At 46.9% G+C, this 6,638-nt stretch overlaps 1 pseudogene; it reads left to right on the top strand.

Moving 5' to 3' along the window:
• Positions 1–2,755: 2,755 nt before the first annotated feature.
• LOC146816840 (U2 spliceosomal RNA) lies at positions 2,756–2,931 on the top strand (annotated as a pseudogene).
• The last annotated feature ends 3,707 nt before the right edge of the window (positions 2,932–6,638 follow it).

Here is a 6,638-nt window from a genome sequence, read left to right as displayed (position 1 = left end):
TTACCAAAATCTCACCCTATGGTGGGAATTTGTGAAAAAACAAACAAAAAACTTCTTTTCAAACTTAGGAAGAGAGAGAGCAGCCCAAAAAAGAGCGGAGTTTAAAAACCTCCAAGAGAAACTAGCTCTACTGACAGAATTGCAAGATGCAGGGGTACAAGTAAAAGAAGAAATGACAAAAACAAGGGAAAACATTAAAAAATGGTACCTACAAAAAGGCAAAGAGACCATATTTAACGCAAGAGTTAAAGAATATGAAGAAGGGGAAAAATGCAATGCTTTCTTCTTCAAAAAAGCAAAGCAAGCACAACAAAATATCACAAGCCTAAAAGACAAAAACGGAAAGGCAACAAACAAAACAAAGGAAATGCTAGAAATAACGACAGACTTTTATAAAAAACCTCTACAAAGAAAAAGAAATAGAGGAAGATACAGGAAAAGAATTCCTAAAAAATCTAGATGGAAATCTGTCAAAAGAGGCAAAACAATTTCTAGAGAAACCCTTTGAAGGCCAGGAATTCTTAGATATACTTGCACAGATACCAAAAAACTCAGCCCCAGGGAAAGGCGGCCTACCCTGGGAATTTTACAAAACCTTCTGGGAAACAATAGCAAGAGACTTCAGTGAGATGCTCAACAAAGCATCAGAAGAAAAGAAACTCCCACCATCCTTCCTAGAAGGAGTGGTGACTCTAATATACAAAAAAGGGGACAAAGAATGCCTAGAAAATTGGAGACCCATCACACTTCTCAATGTGGACAGCAAAATCCTAAGTAAACTACTGACAAATAGAATAAAAAAAGTCCTCAAAGCCGTAATCCACCCAGACCAAACCTGCGCAGTCCCTGGCAGAAAATCATGGGACAGTCTGATTACCATAAGGGATGCCATTTGGATGGCTCTGGAGAAACACTCAACACTAGGAGTACTATCACTTGATCTACAAAAGGCATTTGATAGTGTTTCACACAAATACATGTTCAAAGTCCTCCAACACATGGGGTTTCCTCCAGGCTTCACCAAGACAATAGGACTACTGTACACCAACGCCACCAGCACATTCCAGGTCAATAACCACCTGTCCACAGAAGTACATATAGGTACGGGAGTCAGACAGGGCTGCCCACTGTCACCAGCGCTCTTCATCTGTGCCTTAGAACCACTACTAGCAACCCTGAGAAAAGACAAAGTGATAAAAGGAATCTTTGTCCCAGGAGCAGGAGGAAACCAAGCTAAGTGCATAGCTTATATGGACGATATTACCATCTTATGTCCAGACCCCCAGTCAGTTACAAGAACCATTTTACACTGTAACATCTTCACGCTAGCATCAGGTTTACAACTCAACCTGGGGAAAACCACCTGTCTCACAGTAGGAAGTTGGAACAATTTGGCCAAAATACCAGTCCAAACCACCAAACAACCAACAAAGATTTTGGGAGTAAATTTCTCAGAGGACCTCTCAGGAGAAGACAACTGGGTGGAAGTTAAAAAAAGGATACAGCAAAAAATAGGTTTATGGAAGAGTAGATCCCTGAGCCTAGTAGGGAAAATACTTGTGATAAAAGCTGTCCTGCTTCCCCTGATGCTCTACTATGCGGTGGTTTTCCCCCCCTCCAAAGACACGCTAAAGACTTTACAAAAAACCATCTTTGATTTCTTTTGGAGTTCCAAAATGGAAAAAATAAAGAGAGAAATTGCATACAAAAGCCTAGAAAATGGGGGAAAGGGAGTACCAAATCTATACCTTTTTTTCCTGGTCACTTACACTAGCCTATGCCTAAATGCAATCAGAGAAAAAAGAAACATTGCGGCTCATTTCATCAGATATGGAGCCGCTAACACCTTCAGAGCAGCAAAACTTATTGAACAGGATAACAGACTCCCTACAGCATTTGTACCACCCAAAATGTACAAAATCATCGCAGACTTTCTAAAAAGTATGGAAAAAATAAAACTTGAACCAGAAGACTTCACACATAGACTGACACTAAAGGATGCCATACAAAAGAAAGAAGCCCTGACGCCAGCAAACAATCTAAATGAAAAACTCTCCAGAAAAGCATGGACAATAGCAAACAGCAAGGAGATCACAAACATCCAAAAAGACCTAGCGTGGCTGACCATCCACAAAGCTTTGCCAGTTAAAAGCTTTCAACACAGAAGAGGTCTATCAAAAGACTCCACCTGCCCAAGAGAAAAATGTACGGCAGAGGAATCAGTGCTCCATTTCCTTTGGAACTGCCATTTCTCTCAACAGACTTGGAAAACTATAGGTCCCTTGATAAAAGGAATCACAGGACAAACAAACATAAGCTACGAACTCATCCTATATGGTTTCCCCAACACAGCTACCAAGGACAAACAAAACATTTTGCTGAAAATCATATCCTGCGTGAAAGAGAGCCTATGGACAACAAGAAACCTGGGAGTCTACCAACACAAGAACTTCTCCACCAAAGATTGTATAAACATTGCTTTAGACAAATTAATGGTTTACTATTATGTTGACATTAAAAAACAAGGCAAACAAATATCAGAAAAACTTTGGAAACAAAAAAAATGGGCAGAATGGGTAAACTAAGCTTTAGGAATACACTTTAGCATAAAAGTGTACTCTCAAGAAATAAATATCTAGATGGAAAACTGACAGGTCCCTGCCTGCGTGCAACACCTAGTCCAGTTAAAAAGTACGCCACCCAAATTGGGATTGGTTAACATGTACATGTGACAAACAAATTTTATAAATAAAGTATAGTTTTTCAAAAAAACAAAAATCTGTTCTTATCAGTTTAATATCTGATACGTCCTCTATCTGGGGACCATATATTAAATTGATTTTTGGAACAGGGAGATGGAATAGGAGCTTGCTCTGTCCACTCCACGCATCAACCTGGTATTGCAGTACCTCCAGGAATGGTGCACTTCCCCACCCGGGGAAAACAATGCTGTTGAAAGATAGATGAGAAAATGAAAGTAGCGCTTCACTACCAAACCCTGTAAAGTGGCGCTACTGTGTTTGCGCGAGAATAAAACCACCCTGGTCACCGCGTCTTGCTTTATTTATTTATGTCATTGATCTGCCGCAAACGCGCTTTATTTATTTATATATTTTTCACGTTTTCTGGAACTTTTTTTTATTTTTATTTCCTTCTCCATCCAGACGCTGCACTTTGGAAGAGAAAAATGTCAGAAGGAGACTGCTTTTCCAGCATCAGAGTTTCCTTCGTTTTTGGATCCATTTCACTGGGGAACGAATTGAGGAAGTTTTCCAGCAAGTCAGTAGGATCGAGGTAGAGACGGAAAGAGACAAGGAAAGAGAGGGAGGGAGGGAGGCAGAGAAGTGGACACTGCCCTTGGCTTCTCTGAGCAATGAAGGAAAATACAGAGTCGTTTTCCTTCTTTGCCCGCCCCGCCCGTTCCCGAACGGCCACGAACGGCCAAGCCTTATCTATAGGCCTTTGGCTACAGGGGAGCAGTGTCCCGGGTAGGCGAGGGCGAGGCGCCGGCCACTTCCTGTCGGGGAGCTGTCCAGGGCATCCTGGCCTGATTCCCAGCATCCCCCGGCTGCCAGGCTTTCCGGCCAGCCGGCTGGAAGCAGAGGACAGGAAGGGGCGGGGCATGCAAATGCTAGAAAGAGGACAACGTGGGTATGCTAAGTGACGCCTAACGAGGCGAGAGCCGTGGAGGACTCTGGGAGCCGGGAGAAGGCCCGAGGCCAGGACCTCCTTTCTATGGGCACATGCTGAGCTCCCACTAGGAGTCAGAAAAAGAGGCGAAAGGGCCTCAAGCGACGGTGCGAGGGAAGACCCCGGTCCGGGTCAGCCAGGGAGATTGCTCCGGGAGGTGCGAATTCTGGCACCATTCTGGTTATCGCTTCTCGGCCTTTTGGCTAAGATCAAGTGTACTTCACTTGGATCTGGTTAGGGGGCAGCTGAAACCGAGTTCCCTAGAGATAGCTGGGCCTTCGCTCCACGGCTTGTCCGTGGCAAGGCTGCGCAGTCTCAGGGGTGAAAGGTGACAGCAGGTGCGCGGCTCTCGAGGGACACCTGGGGGAGACTGGGCCTTCGCTCCACGGCTTGTCCGTGGCAAGGCTGCGTCGAACCCAGTTTTGTCCTCAAGGGGTCCGCACCAAAAATCGGAGAAATCACCCGCACATAGCTGCGCGGTTATTTTTGATTTGGAGATCGGAAAATCGAGAGACCCTGGGTGCACTTACACAGTGCTCGGCTCAGGGTCACTCAAACGGGCTGGCACAGGTGAGCCATTTTCACAGAGGGAGCAGCGGGCGGACGGCTTCCCCTTCGTATTTCACGCTTTGAAGCTTGGAGACACCCCGGGTGCACCAGGCAGGTGCACGGCCCGGGGACACTCCAAGGACCAGACTCGGCCTTTTACGCACCGCAAAGCAGGAGGAAGACAGCGTTCGGACGACTTCGGCTTTTTCCTTGCACCTTGGAGACACCCCGGGCGCACCAGGCAGGTGCACGGCTCGGGGACACTCCAAGGAGCGGATTCGGCTTTTACGCACCAGATCCACCTTTTTAAAAAAGGAAATAGCGAGCGGACGGCCACATTTTTGCGAACCAAACCTTGGAGACACCCCGGGCGCACCAGGAAGGTGCTCGGCCCGGGGACACCCCAAGGGCCAGATTTACTCCATTTTGCGCATCAGGAAGGAAATAGCGGGCGGACGCCCCCCCTTCCTCTTTTGTGACCGCAGACCTCGGAGACACCCCGGGAGCACCAGGCAGGTGCGCGGGGACACTCCAAAACACCGGATTTTCGTGGATTGACGTAGCAAATGGGGCGGAAAAGGGGAAGCATCCCTAGACCCGCGCCGAAACACTAAGGAAGGGCCCCCAGGTACATCGAACGGCCGCCGGCCGGGGGGCGCGCAAAACCCAAAAGGGAGCTTTCCTCCTTCACACGGAGGGAACTGGCGATACAATTTTCGAGGGAAATACGAGGCAGTCCCAACCCTAGAAACAGCGAGCCCCCAGGCGCACCGGACGGTGCTCGGCCAGGGGGCACGCCTTTTTTAAAGAGGGAAACTGGAAAATACAGCCCCAGACGGAATAAATCGCACCAAGAAAACCCCAAGTGCACCACACGGTGCCCACCCAGGGGGGAGACACACCACCAAAAATGGCAGCACCCAGATCCTACGCGGCAGCAGCCGGAGCTGGACAAGCCACGCACGAGACCGCAGACATGAAAGGTAATTTACCGATGACGAACATTAGGTTCACGGTGAGAATAGAAATTTTGGAGAATGCCAGGGATAAACGTAGTATCAAGCATCTTATGGAAGTAGTAATGAAAGAAGTCTTCAGAAGAGACCCCGCACATACCAAATGTATTCAGGATTTTAGGAAGAAGGGCATTTTTGATATAACCCTAGCATCAGAAACGGACTACCAGAGCTTTCTGTATAATTATAACAACAACAAATCCCACCCAGAACTGAGCGGATATAAAGTAACCCCAATCGCTGTGCCTAGAGAGATCCCCATGACGGTGCACATGTACAATCCTTTCGCACCAGCCAGCGAGATTGAATTGTTCTTACAAAGGTATTGTGACAAGGTTAGAGGAGGGACCGAACTAAAAAACGAATGGGGGGCATGGAACGGCAAGAGGAGGTATATGGTAACCCTAACACCAGATAAGGATAATATAGGGGGAACCAAACACCCACCCCTAAACTTTTCCATAGGGCCAAACAGGGGGTTCCTCTATTACCCGGGCCAACCGATTTTTTGTAGACAGTGCCTGCAGTTTGGCCACTCAAAAGAGAGCTGCTCAGGGGACATGTGTAGGAACTGCGGATGCAAGGGCCACAGGGCACAAAACTGCACTATCGCAAAAACATGCAACCTCTGTGGTACCAAAGACCACCTGTATAAAGAATGCCACCTTAAACAGAGCAATACCATGTGGAAAAATAAAAACACAAAGGAGACCATAGTCATCCCAGAGCAGAACAAAGGGGAGAGCAAGGAGGAACTGGACAAGGGGGCAACACTCCCAGAATCACAGGACCTCTTTGAAACAAACCTAGAAGGGACCCAAAACCCGAACAGAGAACAAACAGGGACCCCAACCGCCACCAACCTGACAAACCTAAACAACATCTCACAACAGGTAGTGACAGAAACACCCGAAAGTCAGAGAACGACAGAAAACCAACTTCCAGAGCAGGACGATAACATCCACCCTAGTGACGCAAGCACACACATCACAGGGATATTAGAAGGGGAAGAGGTAGAAGAGGTCACAAAGGATACAGAAGGGGAATGGGAATTAGCAAAATCCAAAAGACAGAAAAAAACGCACAAAACACAAGAAGAACGGGGAATGGAACTAGAGACAAGAGAGGAAGGGGAAAACCAAGAACAGGAGCATGACTCAGAAACAGAAGAGGTAGCCAAAACAAACGACAGCATTGCAGCAGACAAGGAATACATGAAGATACACCAGAGAATAGAGAAAACACATATGAAAACCGCAAATACAAAACTGAACCAATCCATGAAACATACCCAAAAGGCCATCAACACCCGCCAAAAAAGAAAATCAGCCAGCCAGATGGCTGACCTAAACTTGGAGGGGGTTGACCGCCTTTTTAAAGCAG

Source organism: Triturus cristatus, chromosome 6, assembly GCF_964204655.1.
Source record: "Triturus cristatus chromosome 6, aTriCri1.1, whole genome shotgun sequence".
Taxonomy (NCBI): domain Eukaryota; kingdom Metazoa; phylum Chordata; class Amphibia; order Caudata; family Salamandridae; genus Triturus; species Triturus cristatus.
This window is presented reverse-complemented; position numbering and strand designations above follow the sequence as displayed.